At 43.0% G+C, this 26,364-nt stretch overlaps 1 protein-coding gene across 1 annotated transcript in view; it reads right to left on the bottom strand.

Moving 5' to 3' along the window:
- Window positions 1-21,277, bottom strand: part of col1a1b (collagen, type I, alpha 1b) — a 39,104-nt gene extending 17,827 nt beyond the window's left edge. Inside the window, exon 1 of the mRNA XM_084039526.1 lies at window positions 21,260-21,277. The gene's annotated coding sequence lies outside the window, so the exon portion shown is untranslated. The remainder of the gene's footprint in view (window positions 1-21,259) is intronic.
- Window positions 21,278-26,364: the final 5,087 nt, after the last annotated feature.

The following is a 26,364-nucleotide window of genomic DNA, read 5'->3' as shown; positions in this document are numbered from 1 at the left end:
CATCTCTGTCACTCTTTCATTTTTCTGAAAGATTTTGGAGTAAACTTAAAATGCAAACAGCCATTGCAGCCTGCAGGAGGTTTCCATCACCTTTCAGGTGCATGAAGATGCTGCTCTGTGTTTTCTGATAGTGTGAATTCAAACACTGTAAGAGCAGTGTGTGTATGTATAGTCGTAGAGTAGCTCTTCTTCAGTATCTTCTATGCTTCCTTTCATATATAAGAAAGCACATTTACTTTTATTTGATACTTTTAAGTCATTGTAAGTACAATATCGTCATTTAAACACCTTCACATTATGACTCACCCATTTAAGTGACTTTTTGTTGGATAAGAAAAAGACGGATGAGAGGGGGAATTGTTAATGTTGCACAGTTATCGCAGGAAGTCCTGTGTGGAGTCATGTTGTCTGTCTGAGAGGAAGCCCATTGGATAAGAGGTGTGCCTCTGTGCTGTATCTGTGATACCAACTCTCTAAAAAGTACTACAAATCGTTTTGTGCACATTCTGCAGCTGCGATAAATGATGGATTTAACATATTTGTGCATCAGGTTATTGTTGCAGCTGAGCAGGTTATGAACTGATGAGAAGTTAATATCCCATTGCCTTAGTGGTATCTGGTGGGGTTATATAGAGTAGCTTAAGGAGTAGGAGTACTTTTTTTTTTTACTCAACACTATAATTAATTATTCCTGTTTTTATTACTTTATCTGTGTTCTGAAAGCGCAAAATGTAGTGAAAAGAAATATATTTAATAAGGAGATGAGTTTTGAGCAATTCTTTCTCAGTGACTTTCCATGAGGGAAATGAAGCCGAAGCTCACAGGACAGTGTTTAAATAGAACGGGTAATTTTCTGGTGTTTGGAGCTGCTGCAATCTAGCCTGTAATATATATATCTTTTTTTTTTGTGGCGACTCTCTCAGAGTTCAGACCGGTGGTTTGGGTGGAAGCTCTCAGAATGGGTTTATGGCATTTCAGCTGCATTCAAATGTCCTACCACTGTAACTTTACTGAGCGACATGTTTTCTCACTGCTGGACAAGAGATTTTAGCATATTTTAGCGAGGAAACTGCTATCAGGTTCTGCAGCCAAGAGAAACAATCCACGGCTTAAGGCAGTCTTTCAGAAGAAGTGGGTTCAAAACATGATTGAATTTGAGCCACCAAGCTTTGCAGACTTGGGGAAAAGAAATTTCCCATTTGAAATTTGTCATTGGCAAACTTGTGGAAGTACATGAGCCTGAGATGTGACAGGTTGTGGGAAAAGGTATCGCTGCTCCAGAAATGTCATGGATTTCAGGATTTGTCTGATGTGCATGAGTTGACCCTCAGTAGGGCGACAATTCATTGAGCTCTTATATCACTGCTACAGTAAAGGAACTCGCATGGGATCCCTTTCCTCAAGGCGATCATTTGGGTAGTGAGCATCTTTGCATGAGTGGGTTTCCGTGCGGCAGAAAGACGAGGCAGAGCTTGCACAGTAACTAAAAAAAGGCCTAAACTGTGCATTCCCCAGCAAGCCTGTGAGCTGCAAGCCAGCAACACGTAGCATCTGCCTGGCCTTGTCCACGTGTTTCTACTTGTACAGTCTCTGAGCCTCCCTGCTCCAAACAAAGCCAAACCCTCTCCCTCTCTCACCTCCTTCTATCATTTACAGCCCCGAGGCTCATTTTCCTCCACGTTATTTAAGGTGCCCAGGGGCATTTATTTGTATTTTGGTTGTTGTGACTTTTTTTAAAAACTATAATGTCTCCTTTTACTCGCCGCCTCATTGGCAATCTGCAATAAGGCGATACTTACTTCCTGTTTTACCGTTGTTTCTGGCCGTTATGATGATTTTTGATTGATTTTCAATTATGGGTTTTTCACACTTTGTTTATGGAGGAGGCCCACCTGCTTCAGACAAATTACAGGGTGCGATGAGGGAAATTGTACGGTATTGCAAATAAAATCAGTCGCTGTGCAGTGTATCTTTAAAGTCCAAATGGCTATTATCAAGAGTACAACCAAATGGTAATAATGTTTATCTTAACAATTTTCTAAAATTCTATGTGCACATTTAGTTAATAATCATGGTACAAAAAGAAGTATTTCTGGCACAAACCAGAGGTGTTAAACTACATTCCCCAGACTGTGAAGCTAAGATTTGTTATATATCATATTGTGTTTTAAGAAATGAATGGCAATTAGTTAAAAACATTTTAAAATATTTAGATTAAAATCGAAGTGGTTGGTGATGAGGAGAGTGTATTTTTGAAGTAGATTTAAGATGAATTCATCTCATAAATCACTTAAAACAAAAGTGATATTTTAGATAGAACCAGTAGCGATTCAACCAGTTTCAAACTGGCATGTTTGGCATCTTAGACCTTAAGCCATGGGAGAAATGCATGATGGGAGTTAGCTCAATCAGTATGTACTTGCCAGATGGAGGGTGGGGATCATAGATCATTACACGCTGCATGGGCGTGTCCCGGTAGCTTCGAGGTTAAGATGCATGTTATGCTTCCCTGTTCGATTCCCACACTGGGACTTTTATTACATGTCATACCCCCACTCTCTCTCTCTCTCTCTCTCTCTCTCTCTCTCTCTCTCTATCTCTCTCTCTCTCTCTCTCTCTCTCTCTCTCCCTAAACACATTTCCTGTCTGCACCTCTGTTGTGATGTATCAACAAAAGGCACATTTCTTCTAAATGTTATGACATGGCACTACCACCACATTTAATAAAAGCTGATATGATTTAAGTCCTCTGTAAACTTCAGATCTCCAGCAGAGAGATACTAGTCTCGAGTCTGCCGCGTACGTGTACAGACGAGCAAATAACTAGTGTGACCTCGCAAGTTGCCGCCGCGAAAATAAGCCTTTCCCGGTCTGGCACAGGCTCTGCAAGTTCATTCAAAGCGGTGGCATCAATGGAAAAGAAGAAAATAGAGAGAGAGACTTCCACGCGGCGTTATGGGTAGATGCTCAATTACAGGGCGAAGGCTTTAGCCCACTTCTGACTGTTTCTTCAAGTAGAGCCCTACGTGAACTGCAATCATCTCATAGAGGCCTCGACTTTTTGTCTTTACAGTCTGCAGGCTGGGGGTTGGTGCTGGCTGAGCCCGGCTCCCACCACGACAACAGTAGTCATTTCCATTCAGGATGGCCGTTTTCAGCTCCAGCAGAAATATATGCTACTGTCCAGACTATGCATTCAAAGAAGGACAGCCTGGAGATGAGCTTATCACATCATAAAAACTGCAAACGGCTAGCAGGGCTCTGTCCAAACCTACCAGCACATCTAAAACCCTGTATGAGACGCATACACTAACTGTAATTCAACCCATTAGCAACATGAGACGCTCTGAACAGGTGTTTTAGAAGTCAAGGGAAGTAGGAGGTTGTGTGGATCGTTGGGTCAAACAAACCCAGGACTTTCACCCAGAAGACCAGCGGTCTCCTGGGTGAAAGTCAAGGGAAGTAGGAGGTTGTGTGGATCGTTGGGTCAAACAAACCCAGGACTTTCACCCAGGAGACCGCTGGTCTTGTTCCATGTAAAACCCAGTCAACATTGACTTATTTACTTACATATCCTGACTTCTGTAAGAAATATACTTACTTAAACCCAAACCAGGATGTTTTCTTGCCTAAACAGGCCAAATATTTCTGTAATTCCAGGTAGGAACACGGTGTTAGGCTAGCTGTTTCCAGTCTTTATGCTAAGCTAAGCGAGCTGTCTCCTGACATGCTTCATATTACAGACACAGACACGAGAGTGGGATCTATCTTCACTTTACACTATTGGAAATACAATAAATGAACATATTTCCCAGACTATCTAGTATAACTAAATTTATCCATAACTGTTCATTTATATATAAGGTAAGATTGTTTTATAAAATATTAGCTTCATTGACAGATTGTTTCTGTATATTGATGCATTGTATTATCATTACGGTATTATGGTAGTAGTAGTAGTTTTAGGAATATTATTAGAATTATTGAATGATATGTGTGACACTAATTTGATAAGATTCACAAAAAAAAAACCCTGTCCTGTCAGTTTCATTTGATCAGTTGAATGTAAAATCATATTGGATCCTTTAAAAACAGTAAAGTAACCGACGTGTTATTCAAAATGAATCTGAAACTGGAGCTGCTGAACAAACCCAGCCTCTCGTGAGCTCCACCCATCATGACACATCACCTCCCCTATGAGGCGTGAGAGAAAATGGTGGGGAGCACAGATCGAAGAAACCCAAAGCCATCATCATGGTACCACGTCCTCCCGTGGCCCATCCAGGGTCAGATCAATGGTTAATGAATAGCTTGATTCAAATGTGAGATGATGGTTTCCTCTTTACACCAGCGTGGTGTATAACTATGTTGTTTTGTGATGTGATCAGGGTCATGCTTCACAGCTATCTGTTGGCTTTGTTTCTCACAAACTTCAACTTCAGGAGAAGCCTTTTCCTCTATTTCTTGGTCTGGTTTTCTTCTTGGACTCTCCATCTGGATTTCTCCACAGTCCCAACCCCCCCATCGAAAACTCCAGCTCTCCATCCCTCCCTCTTTTTCTGCTCTCTTTCCTCTCCCACCAGCACAGACATCCAGTCAGACACAGAGACGGATGGAAAATATGACTGGATCCTTCCCTGACTTCAGATAATGTGCAAAACTACTGGCAAGCGTGGCACTGAAAACAGGGAACGGCAGAGAGAGAGAGAGAGAGACAGAGACAGACAGACAGAGTGAACATACCGGACAGTCATGAAGTACAGTTTTCATTTCTGCAGTTTATATTCAAAGGCAAAATCTTTGAGCAAGCTAAGATGATGCACTCCAGCTTCAGCCTGTATGTGCGATGACAGTGATTATCACAGCGAATCACAGGCAACCCTCGACGTGTCTCCTCCTGTGATGCTGCTCATGTTGATATAGATCTACGTGTTAAAGCGCAGCGTCAGAGGCCACAAGTTAAAACCAAAGAGCCTGTGGGCGTCACATTTCACCGCCACAATAGCTCAAACTCTGTGTGTGTGTGTGTGTGTGTGTGTGTGTGTGTGTGTGTGTGTGTGTGTGTGTGTGTGTGTGTGTGTGTGTGTGTGTGTGTGTTACAAAGAGGAGGGAAAGGGGAGTTGGCACAATTATGTTGAGGTGGAATAAACTATTCAGGAGACACACAAATAAGGAAAAAGTGACCCACATGTCATAGAAGTGTGCGGCTCCAAATTAGAAAAATATTACGTCATGATCAACTTTTGAAATGTGTGGTATTTTCACTTCTAACGATGCCTTTTGATGAGAAATGCGACCAAATGTGATGTTTGAGTGTCTAGCTGTCGTCCCGTTTCTCCCTGAACGTAGTCTCCAGCTGACCTGCAGGCTCTTCAGGGTGGTTTGACGCCGGGCTTTTTCCCAACATCTGGAAAAGTTGTTTTAACTCCACTGCCTTGTCTTTTGATCCCTTTAGTTTTCTCTTTTTGCGTCTTTGCATTATTGGATAGCGCATCACTATATCTCATAAAGGCTGAAGCTGTTTTAGAGTCGGCCGCTTGGAGAATTCTCATTTTGTCATTTACAGTACTGTTTGTGCAGATCTCTAAGCTAACTTTGATTCCTCTTCAGCACCAACAGATAAACATTGACCTTTAAATAGTGTGAGAACCCTGCATTTCTCCGTCACAAAGTGTGTTTGCGAGGTATGATGGCGGGGGGGTGATCTCAGAGATCCCGTCTGGAAATGTCTTTACTCCAGCTGCCTGCTCTCTGCACCACTCATAAATACTGCGGCGTGCTGAGATGAGGAGAACGGGGGAGAAAGTAGGAGGTGCAGCTGAGTTAAAGAGAGGAAAGAGAAGAAGACAGAAGGGAGTAAGACGAACATCATGGAGTAGAAAATACTCAAATTTCGTCTTCATATTGAGCCTCCATTATTTCCAGAACTATAAAAACAGAATAGACGGCAGGTAACCTCAAACGAAGGGAGACTTGAGATGGAAATAGGGAAGCCTGCAACTATGTGGGGGAAAAATCCCATCTGTCGGATGACTCATACTCTCCCCTCAGCCACAGAAACAGAAAATGAACAACGTCCTAGTTTTGCTGCTAAGACAATGATATTCTGAGCACATTTACATATCTATACAAATATTTGAATGCATTCTTGATATGAACTTTTTTTTGTCAACATGTTGGAAGCAATGTCCATCTGTAGAGCCCATTACCCCAAAGTGTGAGCTGAAGTTATCTATATTACTGGAGGAAATGCATGGAATGTCAATAAAAAAAACCTGCTAATTCTTCTGATTTCATGGTAAATACAATGATGAGCAGGTACTGACTGTCCCGAGACAGTAAAGTACAAGTTTGGCAGCCTGCATTTGAAGGATTTTCTCTCTTTCCCTGATACAGAAGAGCAGAAGTTAAAGTCTGGATATTTGTTTTCTTGGAGAAGAAGATGAACGTGAACTTTTTCTGAGCAGGAAAAGGAAAAGTATACAGGCTGGCACCGTAGTGTTTTGTCAACATCAGTTTCATATCTGTGTCTTTAGAAAAGTCAAATAATAAAATGTCTTTAGGTTTTACCTTTCTCTTGGCAGGACGTCATTCCACCAGTAATATTCACGTGTGCACCACATGTGAAATCTAAAGTATGTTTGATCGTATAGAGGAAAAGAAATGCTGTGAGCCTTTACAAAATCTCCACCAGTTTCACACACACTTTTATCACACATTCGATTATACAATACTATTAAACATTTACTTCCTTATGATCAGTATTCACCATGCATGTCACACTAATGGGACATGTGTCTCATCTCATCCTTTTACAAGGCTGTGAATCTGAGTTACCTTATGGTAACTTCTCCTTTTAAGTGAAGGGCAAAATGCCTCTCATCACATTCTGCCACTGTTGTTTTCACAAGGGCCCCCAGGTGCCCCCAGGTGTAATGCCCGGGTCCCGGGACCCGGGCATTACATCATCACGCCAACCAAGGAGGAAAAGATGCCTCCAGGCAGACTGATGTCATGAAGTGGCGTATGTAATGACAGGCCAACTCGTATGCCATTATGGCGTGTTATCACTACACACAATCGCCTTTTCGCGTGTTTATCAACGGCGAACCCTAACCCTAACCCCAAAGGGCGTTTACACACGCGCGAATGTGATAGGTCGTTTCGCTAGAGGGCGCTGACAAACACACGGATGTAAGGCGTCGTTTCACTTAGAACGTACACATACACGCGGATAGCTCGACTTGCGTACAGATAACACGCCACAGGAATATTTACGAAAAGTCATGATGCCACGTTGCTCCAGGAGCAAAGCAGGAAACCACAGGAATGATGTCGTGAGGTAAACGACACTCTGTGTGTTTGTGTGTTTTTAAGGTTGAGGTGTCGAGGCCAGGCTTGTAATGAGACTCCTAAATAAGTACGGAGATCACATGTTCACGTCTTAAAGTCTTCAGACTCGTTTTAGAAGGCATGGGCTGATATTTTCTTTTCCGGCTTGACGTTATATTATATCATGTAATCTTGAAATCGTGACTGTATCTTTCACTTGACAGACGGCAACAAACTGCGACTCACTGGAGCCTGCTGTTATTCTGTTAAATTCTTACGTGTAGCACAATGAATGAGTATTGTTACAGCAGCAATTATTCTCCGAAGAATACCTGATAAAATCCACAATATTTCACCCCTTTCCCCTCACACTCTGAAAAGATGATGGATGGAGTGTGTAATTAAGTTTCCAAAAGGCTCATTGTCATGCCTGTTTGATTCGCTTAATCAGTTATCCCACTATGATACTTTTAGGAAGATTGTGTCTGTTTTTTAGGAAAGAGGAAACACCAGTGATGTCCCTTCTGAGCATGTGCAGTAGATCCCTCCGCGCTCCGTTAGATCGAGCTTGCAGTCCAGCCCGAAGTTTGCTGAGTACTTCAGAACGGTTGAGGAGAAAAAAGTGACCTCAATACAAAAGAATGCAGTGGTCTGTTCTCCCTCCCTTAACATCCAGCACGGGTAAAAATGACTTCTCTTAACCCACTGTTTAGCAGAGGGAGTGTATATGACTTGGGCCATTTAAACGGCCACAGCCACTCTTCTTCTTCTTCTTCTTCTTCTTCTTCCTCCTCCTTCCTTACTTTCACCTCCTCTTTTCATGGAGAGGATGTTAGTAAAGTTGCCACGTTAAATCCTTTCTCTCTCTCTTTCTGACTTTGAGAGATCTCTGAGGAAAACAAATAGTTCCTGCTGGCGCTGGTCTTTGTCCTCCACCATCTGCATCAGAAGCCTACAGTTTTAAAGGTTCTGCTCAGATATGGCGACTCTCTGTTGATGTTTTTAGTCTTGAAGCTTTGAGAATCCCATTTCTTTCACTCAAGTAAACAAATTCTGATCAGACATGCTGATAGCCGTTGTTACTTCCTTTTGCCTTCCTTTTTTTTTTTTTTAATGGAGTGTGTGTAATTGCTTGCAGTAGTACATGTCATCCTGGCCTATCTTGGTTCAGTATTAGAGCAAAGGAAATGCTGACAGATTGAAAGGAGAGAACACGCTGTGCTTCTTTTCTCCTCAGTAAAGTTTAGTAAATCTTTCAAATGAATGCGTCAAATAGACTATTTGAAGTTGAAATGATCAATGAGAAGTGGAGGAGATCCTATTCAGGTCATCCTCGATCACCTCGCTGTTGAATCAGACTCTTCATGCATTGTTTGTCAAGTTGCAATTCTACCACGCAGGCTGTAGGAGAGGAACTTTCATAATGAGATATCCTGGTGCCAGCCACATGTTCAGAAACCACCGCCGCCGCTGCTGCTGCTGGAGGAGACATTCAGATTTATGCTTGCCTCTTGTGTCACCCTGAAAAAGCACGGCTAACAGCTCTCAGATGTGAGAGGAAGTTTGGAGGATGGCAGCGGTGGGGTAGCAAGGGTCTGTGTTTGTTTTGCGCTGTGAAAATTATAAAAACAATCTATCCTAATGTAGGCATTTTGAATTTTAGTCCTTTACAGTATGTGGAGCTTTGGAAGTGCAGGGCACGAGGGTCTTGTTTTAGGGTAACCCTTAGGCGTGCATGCCACCGAAGGCACACGAGCAAGCGTGAAAGTTTGTGGAAAATGTTGTAACGATATGGATGGAATAAAAGTTACAGATACTCTGGAGATGTAAGAGATTTTGTTGTGATGTCATGATTTAACTTAATGATGAAGCTTAATGTTGAATGGCACCCCAGGTTTAGCGTGTTAGCATGCTAACTGATTAGCACTGAACACAAAGCTGACGCTGATGGGTTTTGAAGGTCACAAACTAAACTAAAGTATTGGACAAATGAAATGCATCCAATAGTTGTCAACATTTCACTTTTAATTAGAAAATATTGAGTGCGACCAAACGCAGCTAGCATGGCTAAAAGGTGAGCAGTTGTGAAATATAATATTATTTCAACCTCATGTAGGCAGCATGTAATCAGACAGCAACTTTTCAGTGCAGGTACTCATCACGTTCTTTTGATGATTCTTTATCAAAAGCACTCAAAGAATCAGCTGATTGCCAGTCGATGTAAAGATCTAAACCCCTACTGACACTCACATGATGCTTCCTCCTGTAATTCATCCCTGGTGACAGTAATGCGTGGGGCCATACCCTCCGAAGCCCTGTGCTGTCATTAAAACCAAGAACTGTAATTTCTTTCTTTCCTCCACTCTATGCACCTGCACAAGCAGAAAAAACGTTGCACGGACACCTGGATGCGTTTGAAACCAGGTGAGCTTGCCATGTCTCCCATTCATTCGCCGCACTGCGTGGCGACCATAATTTTAACAGTACGTTGCCCCTTGCAATTCTGCATTAACTGCATCAGTTAAAATGCCCCATAAAGAGGAAACAGTTGGCACACCAGTTTCCTGACATGCCTCTCGGGTTATGAAACATTTTCTCTATATTTTCTATCTACGAGTGGCGTTTATCTGTAGTTATTCAAAGTAGGTGTAAGGTGCGTGATAAGTCTTAGCTATCTAAACTGGCCACAAGTTGAAACAATGAAGTCTCACAATGAAGTTGTTCTAGATGCTTTGACCTCTTTAGTCATTCATCTGTTCTTGAAACATTTGGTGTGGTGATTAAAATCTAAACAAGCCTTTGCGCCTTTGTGGTTTATAAGGCAGGTTCCCCAAAGATGTCGATGTGTAGATTGGTGATAAATTAAATATCAAGCCTGCGTCTGAAACCCCGGAGTCCTTCCTAGAGTCTCTGCACCTGTTCCACCTGGGAAGTCCTTTCTTGCTCTCGGATCTAAGTAAATCCAACTCTCCCTACCACATGTCTGTCTTTTAAAGCCTAAACATTCCTTAAACCTTCGCTCATGCAACATCTAGGTATAGTTAAATCCCAACTAGAATGTGTTGTTGTTGTTCAACTGACGGTTGAACTGACCAGCTACTTCGTATTCCCCCCTTCGAGACCCAATTGGTCTCGAAAGAAAAACCTGTCAACACATTCACCCAAATTTAACATCGTTCAACACTGTAGCAGTGCTTGTCTGTTCATAACAAAGTCCTCCTCATCCAATTCCTATTACTAATTTCAGAGTCCTATTTTGAACTTCAATTTGGGGTCAGCTAATTAACTAATTACCTATAAAGGTCCTATATCACCTTATTTTAAATTATTTTGAGACTAGGTAAGATAATCACCTATTCTACTAAGATCGAATGCGGCTAACCTTAGCCTCACCTGTAGGACTCCCTCCAGGTACACTCCTTTCCAGCAAACTCTGAAAAGTACACCTCATTCTGAAAATTCCCGCTTATGGCTTCTTTGATGTAACTGTAAAGGAATCCCACAAGTCAGCTGTTGCTTCCCATTCCAAAAACCACTCTTCCTAAAGAGCAGCAAAAATAAATAGGAAACCTCACTAATCAACTGGAAGAATCCACACCTTAAAGCCAATCCAGGTGCAAAAACTCCTTTTATAATGACCAATTACCCTCTAATTGAATGACCATATGCCAATTGGCCATTGAACTCCAAAACTTCATAAGTCCTATTTTCCCAATATTAACAAGATATACACCGCTATGCGGGGCTATAAAAAGTAAAAACTAATTGACATGTTATATCATTAGGATTATTGCTCATTCCTTAGTACGTTTGCATATATCACAGGATACAAAACATCCATGACATCAGTATCATAGGTTACAACAAAACACAACATCTTCCACGTTATACTGCATGCATATACGCCTATATGAGAACAGGCTTGTATCTGATTATACATGTCATCCGTTCCCTGAACTCTCGCTCTCCAGCAGCATCGCCATTTAGTGTGGAGTGGTTATCCATAACACTCCAAATCAGTGGATTCTCTCTCGCAGTCCTGTCCTGTTCAGGCCCAAGACCCCTATTCATCATCCATGCTTGAGTTAATCTCTCCACTGTCCTCCTGCGAAGAGAGAAAACACCAACCAGTATCTATAGACAAACACACATCCTGCTTATACATTACGTAAAAAACATCCAATAATATTACTGTTTGTTTAATATCAGGCTTGTCCAAAGTCTGACTCCAGGATCAGAAACATCACACTCACCGCTCTAAAATAATCATCCATTTATTTCTGTTTTTATATGGCACACAGGTGTGTCTGCTCATAGACCCCTGTCCTGTCAAACAAATCATACCGCAGTCTAAAATGAACGCTTCATCGCAGAAATTTAACACAATTTGCTTTAATAACAAACATTTTCAAATTTCAATTTTATTTCTTGCATTCAATTTAATTTATCATTTTGTATTTCTATTTTCTCTTCCATTCCCCTCTTTGTCCATATTGATTCCCATTCAAAGTTTGGACACCTCTGCTCCAGGCAACGCTACTGCTTTCTATTTGTTGTTTACAATAACAACTGTTGTTTCATCTCATTGGCCAGGAAGCTCACCTTCTAGAACTTCTTCCTCATCCTTTCTGTCTCTCCTTGCTCATTTACCTGTCGGTTCAATCCCCCCATTACCATAACTATTCATGACCTGGTCGATCCTTCCTTCTGGGTCCTGATCCTGGAAGTCCTCTTGGGCTTCTTCTCTGGCATCTTTCTTTGGTGCTCCTGTGCCTTTAATATCTTGGCTCTGAGAAGGTAGAATTTCTCCTCCTGGTGCCTTGACACAATGGGCCCTAGTTTCGTGGCGCAGCGCAGGGCGGCGCAGCGCAAGGCGGCGCAGCGCAGGGCGGCGCAGTGCAGGGGCGCAGCGCAGGGGCGCAGCGCAGGGGCGCAGGCTGGCGGAGCTGGCGCAATGCAAGTTTCAACCAGCGCAGCCTTGCACACGGTCAGTTTGGCAGTTTGGTGGATTGCATGTGCCAAGATGGGTGTGGCGGCGCAGCAGGGGGAGGCGTTACAGATTCAGCTTGCCCCAGCGGAAGTGTCGTGGCAAAAAGCCTCGCAGAGACTGCGTCAAAAGCCCGTCAGCTCCAACCTGGTCTACTCTTGGCGCAAGGCGAATTACAGCTGGCAGAGTGGCAGTTTGGCTCACCAGCGCGCAGTGCGCACATGTCACCAAGACCTCACAGGCAGGTTTCCACAGTTCCAGGCACATTTAAATGCAATAAATAATCACAACAAACACTATTTAATGCAACTCATTTTATAATTTATGTCTATATAGATTGTCCCGTCACATCTGACGTCAGATCAAAGGCAGCTGTGGAGCGCAGATGATGAAGACGGTGATGATGATGATGAATGGCCCGGCCGGCTCATGCAGGCACCGGGTTCTCCACCATTATGTCTACTGCTGTGCGCCCTGACCCTGTTTTGTGATAGACATGCCTAAAATGTGCCTACAATTTCTATAGTGATATAATATCAGCATTATAATTATTATGACTATACGCATGCACAGCGCGTGATGCGCATGGTGGGAGCAGCAGCGCTGCTTCTGTCATTGGGTTGTCAAGTGACGAAACTTGCACTGCACCTCAACTGGCTCATTAAAGGGGAGAAGAGGAGCTCATTTGATTGGTGAAGATCTGAATCAGCTGTGTTAATCCCAGTCCACGCCTCGTCTCCTCCTTGTCTCCCACTCACGCCTTCTTCTCCTCCCTCTTTCCCACTTGGGTGGGAGTGACAGGAGGAGTGCCTGCGCTAGACTGCGCGGTGCACGAAACTTGCAAAGTCCAGGCGGACACACCCGTCAGCGTGGCACAGGTGTACGAAACTAGGGCCCCATGTGATTGGTTATACCCTTTGGCCTGGACGACTGTTCCTGTGCTACGAACGACTTCTAATGGTCCTTCTCTGCGCTCAATGAGTAATTTCCTACTAAACACCTTCACAAACACCTTTTCTCTTCAAGCCTCTTCTCTTACTTTTGCCAGTCGGAGACATATGGGAATGTACTCCTATGTAGATTAGTCAAATATTTGACATACATTTTCATTTCGTCTTCCAAAAGGGATAGACTCGGCCCCTTTACGCTCATACACAAACAAGGTATAGGCATCCGTCTGCCTGTAGCCAATTCATGAGGCGTCATATGCAAATCTCGAAGTTCACTTGAACGTCACGCCATCAACGCAAGTGGAAGTGCCGCTACCCAATTTAGACCCATGTGTTGGCAGATTTTGACAATGTGGTTCTTTAGAACACTGTTCATTTTTTCACAATACCTTGGCTTTGAGGATGGTAGACCGTTCCTGAACGTTGTTTAATTCCCAATTTCTGTAGAATTAATTTTACCGTTTTATCCACACCCTTTTCCCTGTTATCTGAGAATAAAACTTGGCAACAGACTGAGCATCCTTCGGCTTGGTAGGATAGGCCTCAGCCCATCGGGGGGCATTGGCTCAGGAGGTAGAGCGGGTTGGCTGGTTACCGCAAGATTGCTGGTTCGATCCCCGGCTCCTCCTAGCTGAGTGTCTGGCGTCCCTGAGCAAGACACCTCACCCTAATTGCTCCTGACGAGCTGACTGTTGCTCTGCGTGGTTGACTCCGCCGTGAATGTGTGTATGAATGGGTGCATGTCAGTCAACAATGTAAAGCACTTTGGATAAATGAGGACCATTTACCATCACGAAAATCTGTCCATAACAACTAATTTCTGTATCTCTTACCTCCGATTGGTTATATCATATCATTAAAGTCCATGACTTACTCACGTATGGGACCTTTCGTAGTTTGAATGTAACCAGGAGACTGTCATAGGCTCTTAGTCTAGGCAAAGTCAAGATGTATTTACCATGATTCAGAAGATGTGCCACCGCAGTCACCTCTTAAAGAGTGGAGTAAATTTGCCAACCTCAGAGAAAACCAGTAACAAATTGTTCAGAGTACTGAGACCAAGTATGGTATTGTCTACAGACACAATTAGTTTAGTAAAGTTGTAACTTGTAACTCAATGTCTGTGAGGATACAATTAAAATAGAGAAAAAGTCTGCAAGTTCCCACTGAGAACTAACTGTCTCTAACATCTCCCAATCGTCTGCCCCACGGTGTTTATCTCATCCTACAATTACAAACCAATTCAGATATCAGCTATTGAATCATCTAACGTTAAGACAGACTACACTCATAAAATGAAATCACTGTTAACAACCAATGACATGCTATAGTTGGTCAGTCAGTTGCCAAGCTTCACACTCACACATATTTATTCCCTATTTAGTATTTCATATGTAACGTGCTCTCAGTCTGTGCCGAGCACCATCTAACTCAGAGCCGAGCTACTGCCCAGAGCACCCGCACGTAAACGAGCTGACAAACCGGGGTATGTAACATGATAAAGTGATAAAGATCACGTAAATTAATGATTAATCCTTGGGCATCTTGATACATCTTCTGTTTATTAAAGGAGAAATCCGGTCATTTTTGACCCCATTTCCGTTGTCCTCAGGGTCATCCCGACTTATTAGAAGCAAAAAACCCGACAAAAATTGACGTTGCCTAGCCCGAGATCTGTACCTGCCTGGCAGCCTTCCAGACTCCCTCCAATGCTAACCCGTTGGGGCAACTTGTATCTGCTTTCCTTGGCCTCAGAAAACAATTCCAAGACCTATGCAACACAGGTTGGGTCCGTACGAGACACCACGGCACTTGTTTAGCTCAAATAGTGTGGCAAAACGACATAAATATGTGTGTTTTTGCATGGAGTTACTCACCTCAAATCACCCTGTAGACATTAGCAGTAGATAGCCGAGCGCCTGTCGTCCCTCCCAGTCACCGCAGAAACCAAAAAGTTTTCCACGTAGTTTTGATTTTGTATCCATAAAGAAACGACCGAGCAGTGCAGTCGTCCTGTCCGTAATAAATCCATGAAGCTGTTATGTCTAATGGTGTAGCTGCTTAAGCTAAATTGCCACTACTGTAACATATACCGTAAATCCTCTAGCTGTATTCTATTACCGGCCGGTCTCTAACATTGGCCAGTCTCGCTGTCGGCGGAGGTAAATAACGGCCAGTCTCTAATGGAGGCCGGGGCAAGTGTCCACAGACAGCGTTATTTCCACGCTTCCCATCGTTGTCAGCCGTGCAATGCCTTCGCGTCGCAGAGATTTTGGCTGAAGCTATATTAGAGGATTTATGGTATGTGAGAAGCCCTGCAATGCATTCGCCTCACGCCGAGTGTCAAGAGACGGTGTGCCGCCGCCTCCCAGTTGTGATAGAAAAAGGGCTTTTGATAGTAATGTGCACTAAAGTTGTTAAATATTCATGTTGGTTAAAAAGAATAATTTTATACTGTTAATTTATGGTTAAAAGAGTTAAAAAGATATATAATCTATGGTTAAAAAGATATGTAGGTGAGTAATAGGTAATTGTCATGGTTAAATACTTAATCCTGTATTGTAAAAAAATGTACAGACTCATTTACAATGCTTTGAATGCTGTATATCCTGCATCTGGGTATAGATATGGAAGATATAGAGTGAAATAGAGTGAAAAGTGGAAGTAAAAAGATGTCATGATTTGAATAGAGAGTAATGGTTATTGTTCTGCACTCTATGTGGTTTTTTGTTTTGCCGGATTAGGATTTGATTCAGATTCCGAACGGAGGAGGTTCGGTGGCGAGCCAGAAAGGATGAGACTCAGGGCCCTAGTTTCGTGGCGCAGCGCAGGGTGGCGGAGCCGGCGCAATGCAAGTTTCGACCCGCGCAGCCTTGCGCACCGTCAGTTTGGCAGTTTGGTGGATCGCCTGTGCCAAGATGGGTGTGGCGGCGCAGCAGGGGGAGGCCACAGATTCAGCCTGGCGTAGCGGAAGTTTCGTGACAAAAAGCCTCGCCAGACTGCGCTGAAAGCTCGCCAGCTCCGACCTGGTCTACTTTCGGCGCAAGGCGCAAGGCGTAAATAAAGTCCATTCATTCAATGCGAATCACAGCTGGCGGAGTGGAAGTTTGGCTGACGGCGCGCAGTGCGCACACGTCACCGAGACCTCACAGGCAGGTTTCCACAGTTCCAGGCACATTTAAATGCAATAAATAATCACAACAGACACTATTTAATGCAACTAACTGAATCAACACGTGAATTTATATCTATATTGATTGTCCCGTCACATCTGACGTCAGATCAAAGGCGGATGGCACGCGTAACGGAAACTCAGCCTCTCGGACCAAAACATCTCCCTCTCTCTCTCCTGTTTTTTATACTATCGGCATTGTTATTATTATGATACGCACGCACAGCGCGTGATGCGCGTGGTGGGAGCGGCGGCGCTCCTTCTGTCATCGGGTTGTCAAATGACGGAACTTTTACTGAACCTCCCCTAACGCATTAAAGGAGAGGAGAGGAGCTCATTTGATTGGTGAAGATCTGAATCGGCTGTATTAATCCCAGTCCACGCCTCGTCTCCTCCTCGTCTCCCACTCACGCCTTCTTCTCCTCCCTCTTTCCCACTTGCGCCGGTGGGCGAGACGGGAGGTGTGCCTGCGCGAGCCTGCGCGGTGCACGAAACTTGCAAAGTCCAGGCGGACACACCCCGTCGGCGCGGCGCAGGTGCGCTGAAAGCTGACTGCGCCTGGTCTACGAAACTAGGGCCCTCAGACGGAACGGTGCACGGTCTGGCCAACTGTAGGATCCACTCAGAGGAACTTTAGACATCATCTCACTTCACTCGTGATACAGATAAGAATATAACACAAAAATCTACCCGGGTAGTATGAACAGAACTGAAACTGAACTCTGACCTTCTAAGAAGGAGGGACACTGGGTGCAGTCGAATAGTCTTTTTTGCTTAGGAAGGTTCCTAACTGAAGAAGTGACCCGGAAGTAAACAAGTGGCCGCCATGATAAGAGCTGTTCGAATTCTCTAAATGCATAGGAAAGGAGCTCCAATGCTTCCTTTCAGAGCTCCTTTAGCATAGGATGCAACGGACCTTCCTATGCCATAGGAAAGGAGATTACGCTGACCCACAATTCTTTGCGAGAGCAACATTTAAAGTGCCGCACACCTCGGCCGTTCATGAAAACAAACGATATGTGTATTTGCATATTTAACAATGACTTTCATGCAGACATATAGTAAATGGAATAGTGTTGATAAATGTGTGGACAGTGATAATAATTGAATGGTATTTTTTTTTTTTTTTCAATCATGTTACAAACTTGACAAATACGAAACTAAAACCACAAATGAAACGTAAATAAAACGGTCAAACAGGAAGGAGGAGCTGCTGGACCTGAAGCCGGTCAGTGAACCAGCTGTTTATAAAACCAACATGTGGAGAAGTGGACGATGCGTTTTTTGTAGTCCAGTATTGTAGTTTCTCCAGCGCAGACGCACGTCAATCGCCGGTGCCGATCATCAGCTGTCAATCATCAGCGGCCGCGTTATAATGACGTAGCTTAGTGAAAGTCCGGTCGGATTCTCTGAGCAACGCGGTCGACTTTTCCTAAGTCCTTTTGAGTTCTCCTATCGCCTTTCCTTAACCCCGTGACGTTTTCCCCAGAGGTCAAGGAATAGGAGATAGGAATAGGAGTTAGGACCTTATTTTTTGACTATTCGACTGCACCCACTTTCTTTTGAACTTTTTTATTTTATTATTTTTACATTTTTATTTTTTATTTTGTGTTTCTTTTATTTTCATACACTGCAAAATATTACTTACCTGTGGCAATAAACTGTCAACTGTGAACTTCATGCTACTGTGTTTGAATAACTATTACCAGCTCTCCGAATCTGGAGAGATTGTAGGTGTCATAGTGTGTTCTTTAAATCAGGCTAAAGGCGCTACATTTATATGACCCCACTTAAAAAAAACCGAACCAGCCAAGACAGGCTGACCAAGGCCAGCCCGACCAGCGTGACCAGCTAAGACCAGCCCGACCAGCTAAGACCAGCCTGACCAGCCCGAACAGCTTGACCAGCTAAGACCAGTTGACCAGCTAAGACCAGCTGACCAAAACCTAGCTAAAACCATTAAACCAGCTAAGACCAGCTGACCAAAACCTAGCTAAAACCATCAAACTAAGACCAGCTTAACCAGCTTGACCAGCTTGACCAGCTAAGACCAGCTAAGACCAGCTTGACCAGCTAAGACCAGCTGACCAGCTAAGACCAGCTGACCAAAACCTAGCTAAAACCATCAACCATCAAACCAGCTTAACCAGCCTAAGCTGGTCTAAGCTGTTTTTTAGTAGGGGATCCACTTTTACTTTAAATGACCCAAACATGAAATACTTTATTCACCTCAATATGATTACCAAACGCCAGTCATGTGCATGCATATCGAGTAGAATTATCGTAATTACACAGCAAAAGAACAACACAGTACAAACTTAAGGGACTCGCTCCGTGTTTGTGCGTTCACATAGACCTGCTCACAGCCCCTCCTTTCTCTCTCTCCGTCTGGTCCGCGCACTTGGGTCTCCTCTCAGCAAATTAAAGCTTTTTATCTGCCAACATTCAAACAGGCTTTTTATGACGAAAACTTTGCCTCAAGTGAAAAATCTCTACAGTCCCCTACAACTTTATCCATTCATTAATTTCAATTTAACCATTTGCTCTGAGGAGGTGGTTTTCAGAGCAAATTCGGTAGCCTATGCATATTTTGATTTTGGCCTCCATAGGAAAATATCCGCACTTTGCTGCATGCAAGTCTTAGATACACACTCATGTTAGTTCTTTTGGTTAGATGTTAGTCATACTACTCTAATCATGCATTCAATTATCACATGCCTTCAAATCTGTTTTACGGTATTCAGACTATAAAATATTGATTTCTCCAATTCGACTGTTTCCCCCACTTTCTTTTTCCGTCTAACGATGTGGAAATTGCAGTCTATAAAGAACAATTCCATACTTTCAGCTATGCTGTAGCAGTCGGCCAAATAAACAGTTGTTCAGCGTATCAATTAGACTTCTCCGCATTAAGACAAATCGCCAGACACCCATAAGTAATTAGTCATACACCGTTCGATAGTGACAAAGAATGCTCAGTTGGATCCTTCTGATCAAAATCCAACAAAGATGCATTGCATTTTAACACACATCTCATATTAATAAGCTTAATACTACACATATCCATCATATTCCCTCCTCATAATATCCCTTAACTTTTTATCCTTATTTCTACCATAATTGATCTCTTTTATATAATTAATAATGCTATTTTGTGCCTGTAGGGTATTGTTTTATTCACAGGAAAATGTCCATACTACTTTGTATACTGCTAATTTACCCCAATTAATATTTCCTCTGTGTAAAGTAGTCCTGTATGTTTCAATGTTATTACGCCTACCTGTTGTGAGCCATGCATACTGAGACCTAACTCTGATTTACAATGACAAGCTAGGCTGATTGATAATGACAAGCTAGGCTGAAGGTAATAAAAACACATTGGTTGGACCCCATCACTGAGAACTTTGTTTGAACATCCTTCCTTCCTTATCAGCACTTGTATCTCACATTATCAACTATAATACATGTATCGTTTTTATTATAATAATGCATATTTAAACATATTTTAATTATAGTTAATCCTTCGGACTAACAATTGGCTTAGTTTTCATGCCACTTCTAACTGCATCTCATCACCCACGCAGCGTGAGATATCACCATAACCACAATTAACACTGAAAAACACACAGGGACATAGACACACAGAGACACACACAGACACAGAGACACATAATCATGCCGGCCACCGAAAAAAAAATACCTCTTTAAAAACAATTGTTCAACTTAATTTCATCACAGCTCCTCATAACAAGCCCTGATGCTTGCCTTCAGGACTCAACCCCAGAGTCCCATCACAACTGTAACAACTCAACTTTAATTTCCCTTAGTACCCCATACTAGCGTGAGATTCCGATGTAATTTCCAATATCCCATCACTTAGAAAATTCCTTTTTCCCTTAATTACCCATCACTTAGTAAAACCCCATCACTTAGTAGACCCCATCACTTAGTAGACCCCATCACTTAGTAGACCCCATCACTTAGTAAACCCCATCACTTAGTTAACCCCATCACTGAGTAGACCCCATCACTTAGTAAAACCCCATCACTTAGTAAACCCCATCATTTAGACCCCATCACTTAGTTAACCCTATCACTTAGTAGACCCCATCACTTAGTTAACCCCATCACTTAGTAGACCCCATCACTTAGTAATCCCCATCACTTAGTAGACCCCATCACTTAGTAGACCCCATCACTTAATAAAACCCCATCACTTAGTAAACCCCATCACTTTGTTAACCCCATCACTTAGTTAACCCCATCACTTAGTAGACCCCATCACTTAGTAGACCCCATCACTTAGTAGACCCCATCACTTAGTTAACCCCATCACTTAGTAGACCCCATCACTTAGTAAACCCCATCACTTAGTAAAACCCCATCACTTAGTAAACCCCATCACTTAGTAGACCCCATCACTTAGTAGACCCCATCACATAGTACCCCATCACTTAGTAAAACCCTTTGTGGTCCCAACTGCCCACGTCGCTAATAGTGACCCATCTCATGCATGACTTATAACCATTGTAAGCTTGGTACCCGCCTGTCAATGTCGGCATCGTATATCTGATTAGTCCACTTATTGGCCCCGCGTCAGTTTGTCCCTTTGTTTTTTTCTTACCCTTACCCCTTTTTCAGTACTGTTTCTACTTCCTCCTTTAAATCCCTAAAATTTAGACAGATCCGTATCAACCAATTACACATCTTTTGCTTATTTCCCTGCAGATTTAATCATTTTCAGCCTGACAGACAAAAGAAAACACAGACAGCTAATCACAAATCTAGTTTGTCCTTTTTAGAGTGAAAAAGTCTCACCTTGTTTGCCGGCAAAGGCGAAGTTCGATCCGTGACCTCTGCCCTGTGCCTCGTGGTCACCGGCTGATCCTGTCGTGATTGGCAATTTGTGGTTTATTAGGCAGGTTCCCCAAAGATGTCGATGTGTAGATTGGTGATAAATGAATCTTCGGAGTCAGGCAGGTGGAATGAGAGTGATCTTTATTTAAACAGATAACAAGCCTGCGTCCGAAACCCGTGCGGCCGCACCCAGTTGTTCCAAATCCCTCGCAGAGTCCTTCCTAGAGTCTCTGCACCTGTTCCACCTGGGAAGTCCTTTCTTGCTCTCGGATCTAAGGAAATCCAACTCTCCCTACCACATGTCTGTCTTTTAAAGCCCTCTACTTCCTGATCAGCCTTCTTCTCGCTCATCCTGACACCTTAGTAAATTTATCCTCTTCCTCTCCAATGGAAGAGAGAGGTTGCCAGGCGCTCCATCCTAAAGCTATATTTTGTACTTATAAGGCTATGTTTTGCTTAGCCAGGCGGCAAAATGATACTTAGTTACTCCCTGATATGGGCTTCATTTCCTATAGCTGGTGTGTAATGCACACACATCAGAGACATCACTAATTTTGTCTCAGGGCCTTATCAGACAGCTTTTTAATTTACAGCTAAGCCTCCTCTCATCTTCCTCCTAACCTAAACATTCCTTACACCTTCGCTCATGCAACATCTGTATAGTTAAATCCCGACTAGAATGTGTTGTTGTTGTTCAACTGACCGTTGAACTGACCAGATATTTCACCTTCTTATGCTGCATCAACCATTTTGGCCTGGCGTTACTCGCATGAGGATCAGTTGTATTTATTTGATCAATTTTGATTATTCACGTGAGCCTTACCTCCCTGTAGAGGCCGACAATCTTTCATCCATCATGGCTGAAATCACCACTATTGCTGATTTGTACATGTTGGGCCAGATACGCTGGGTAATCACTGTGTGTAGCAAGCCACACATCGGCTGGTTTACTACAGCGGTATGAACCAAACTAAGTAACAAGTAACAACATAAAGACAGCAATTTGTAAAGGAAGTCTGAAGTCATGGTTTGTTAGGTCCACAAGACGACGAGCAAACTTTTAAATGCTTGTTTTCTGTTTTTTTCTATGGAGTTTGGCCCGATCGGAGTTAGGCTATGCTAACATCGTAGCTGCTCCATCAACACGTTAAATAACGCCATCTAGCCATAAACATAGCAGCACCCTTGTTGTTTGTACCACAGACTGTATCTGTACTAATGTTCAATCGTAGACAGCGTCATGTCAGTTGAAATATTTTAACTTGAGCGAATAAAACAAATGTGCGTCTTTTGCACCACCCAACGGCACCAGGCATCAATTTGCATGCGTTCCGTCTTTGCATTGACTTTGTATGCAATAGTTCCTCGCGTTTGTTGGGAACGCACCTTCATCCTACCCCCTGATCTTCATGACCACCACGACTTATATATCTAAATAATATAATATATATATAGAAAGTCATATCAATTCATTATGTCAAATAAACTCATTAAGTTGTGATGAGTGGAGAGGGCAGTGAGTAAATATTACAGCGACTGAAGTCTTTGGCATTGGACTGCAAACTTGAGCTCAATAAACTCTAAGGTCCTAAAATAAATGCAAAATTAGAGGGTTATAGAATGGAGGAGGAAAAAAAGGCCACTGGGTTTGGTTCTTGGCCCCACACACTCAGCTGCTCCTGGAGTTTTTTTTCCTGTCTCCTATTATTCCTGGTCTTATGCCTGGATGAGTCAAGAGAGGGAGAATAGAGGGTGGAAGGGGAAAGTAAGACAGAGACAGACAGAAAAGAGACAATAGAAAGACAGCAAGGAGAGGTGGAAGGGAAGGGAAAGATGTGACTCTCTAATCTGTCTGATCCCACCAGTGTTCAGACAGGGATTTGAATGACAGAATAAATGTAGGAAACTTGGGAGGTGTTCAATTGCAGCCATTTTGTGAGAGCTGTTGTTACAGTCCACAGTAACGTTTAAAATGTATATACAAAAGGCTCCGCTTCCTGGGTAGCAAATGCTTGTCTACAAGCAGTTTCCTGGACACCAAACTCTAATTGCTATGATTTTTTTCTTCACATGTGACAAAAGGATGATATCTGAAATAGGATGAGAACTGTTCATTGGAACACATGGCCAAGTCGCACCAGCTTTTATAACGTTGAAATATCTAAATATGGTCACTTCCGCTCACTTGTTGAAAAACCAAGATGCAAACTCAAGGCTTCAAAGCTGTAATACCCAAACATCTTCTTGTTATATACAATCTATAAGCAAGATCCACGTTGGAAAACTAACTCAACCAACTCACAGTTTTATTTGATTTTTATTTGATTTTAGTTGGGATCTGTATTCATTCACAGAAATCTGTTTTCTGGTTCTCCACATAAACACAAGTTTGTTTCATCTCAGACTAGAGAGGCTCTCATACAGGTAAAGAAATCCTCCCAAATGTTTTGCCAAACACCTCTTCAGTGTCCTCCTCCTAACTTCTTTTCCAGTCACGTCCTAGTAAGATGTGTTTAATGGCCAAGAGTGACAAAAGCCAGATGGATTTGGATGGCGGCGCTGCAACCTGAGCGAACATCATCTATAGCAGCCAAACGTGTGATCGATATTCAGGCTAAAACAAGCGTCTCGCTGGATGATCCTCCTCAGAGAAGAGACTGTGATACGTAGTGATCGCTGTTCAGTTTTACATCTATTATCTTCTTTCATAAAAACACATGTGGGAACCTCTGCCATGGCAATGCCACATCAAAGACCAGCTCCTGTTTGTGTGAAGGGAAAACAGACACTTTCATGCAGACGTTTATTAGAGTAAGTTGATATTAATATGCAAAGGGCCTGCAAAGTTGCAAGTCTACATTTAAAGGAGGCTCTTTTGTTGCCCTCATTATTTACTAAATGGGAAGATCAAGGGCTCTTCATTCAAGGTGTTTCAGCACCCCTGGGTCTTTTACTGTAGCTCCAGGTGCTTGTGTTGTTTAATTGGGAGCCAGAGACCCGTTTTGGGGCCTTGCAAATTGTACAGTAGGGCGTATTGAGGGCTTAATAGGGCTGCATTTTAATGTTTTATGGTAGTTGGACAATTAATATGGAAAGGGTGACTGTCGTTGTTGCACAACTATTGTATGTACGACGTTGCGTTGTGTTTCTGTCCACCTGATGTGAGGGTCAGATATTCACTCTCCGTTTTGGTCTCCACACACCCCAGAGTTCAATTAGCTCTTCAGCGGCTAAATGCTCCTCTGACTGTTGCTGCGATGGTCAGGGCTTTTCAGAGCTTCTGACAGAAGAGATAGGACAATATCATCCACATTGTTTAACATCTTAATTCATTTCACTTATTTCTGTGCCGATCTCGAAACATCACAAGAGATGGACAGGGTGGTCGTTCATTTCCTGACTCAAAAGGTACAAATGTAGAATGAGCTCAAGTTGAGGTCAGAGACAAGTATCAAGAGTAAATAATGTTAATCTGTAACTATGTTGATGATTTATGATTACTCAAGCAAATTAATGCCAAACTTTATTGGTTCCAGGTTCTCAAATGTGAGACTTTGCTGCTTTTTCTTGAGTCTACATTACCGTTGATAGAATTTTTTTTGTTTGTTTGTTTACTTTTTGTCTGACAAATCAAGACATTTGAAGATTTTTTTTTCTCGCAGTTTTCTGATATTGAATGGACCAAGAAAGCAGAAAGCAGTCAATGATGAGCAGCAGGGGTTTGGGGTCTTTATAACCGGATCCAAAATGCTGATTGTTGCCACTGGGCTTTTTGCTGGTTATTCAGCAGACTAACTAAGCCAGAATCCACAGTTAATGGGTAGCATACGGCGGGTCGAGGGGTACAATGAAGTGGCAGGTTTTTACGCAGCTCCAAACAGGAGGAGATGTTCTCACACCGTGGATGTGTAAAGCTCGACCCCCTGCCTGTAAAAAACCTCCATATGTGCAACGTAGAGCCGGCAATTAAGCTTTATGAGATGCTGACATGACTGCATCCTTACAGGTAGCCTATATTACATGCTGCTAATTTACAGTATAAAACAATCTCTCAACAGCTTGAGGTGTAAAGCTGCTATCCAACCAGATTTAAGCATGTAAAGTAAACGCCTTCTGTCGGTGATCAGGAGAAACGCAATGTATTCAGCTTGGCGGGGGGAGGGGTGCCCTGATTCAGCTGGACAACACCTTAAAGGCTGGATGCAAGAATTTGACCAGATTCAGCTCCACTGAGGCCGGCCCACATGAGAGCACACATTCTGGGTTTAGAGTCCACGTCACGGCTCAGATGGAGCAGCCCGCTATCAAAGCTTTAACTAATGGAACGTTTGACTCGCTGTCTGAGATGCTTTCGCAGATTGTATCGGATTTCATTAATGCAACGATGCCGTAGCAACGGGTGTACACTGTTTCTGTATCGTGGCATAGTATCAGACTCCTCAGAGGAAATACCACGGAAGATCTACAGAAAAGAGACAACGGGGTGTAGATGCTAAGAAGAAACAGCAGGTTTTGAGGTCTCCACGTCACATGTTTAACTATAAAGGTCTGGTAGAGGATTTAGGGTGAGCTGGGAGATGGGTGGGAGGGGGGAATGGATGCTCAGGCTCTGATTGGCTCCAGCTGGTTGCCCATATTTAGATTAGTGTCATGTCCCTCCCTGGTTTGTGTTCAGCTGTGCTTTGGAATGAAAGGCTCTCTCTCTCTCTCTCTCTCTCTCTCTCTCTCTCTCTCTCTCTCTCTCTCTCTCTCTTCTCCCTCTCCCCCCTCTCTCTCTCTCTCTTCCCCCCCCCCTCTCTCTCTCTCTTTCTCCCTCTCCCCCCTCTCTCTCTCTCTCTATCCTTCCACATCACATCATGGAAACTCACTGAGAGCTCGTTCTCGTTCTCTGAAAACGCACCTCGCTCCGTCATTTATTAGCTGTCTCTCTCTCCTGAACTGATTTACATGTTGGAAGTTTTTAAGCAAATTAAAATATTGTTCATTTTTCTCCTGGCTTGTAATTGGTGCTGTAGATCAAATCACTTATCAATGACACTTCATGAATCTGCTTTTCCAGAGAGTCA

Source organism: Eutrigla gurnardus (genome assembly GCF_963514095.1).
Source record: "Eutrigla gurnardus genome assembly, chromosome: 22".
In the NCBI taxonomy this organism is placed as follows: domain Eukaryota; kingdom Metazoa; phylum Chordata; class Actinopteri; order Perciformes; family Triglidae; genus Eutrigla; species Eutrigla gurnardus.
Note: the sequence above shows the minus strand (reverse complement) of the source record. Positions and strands in the feature narration are given on the sequence as shown.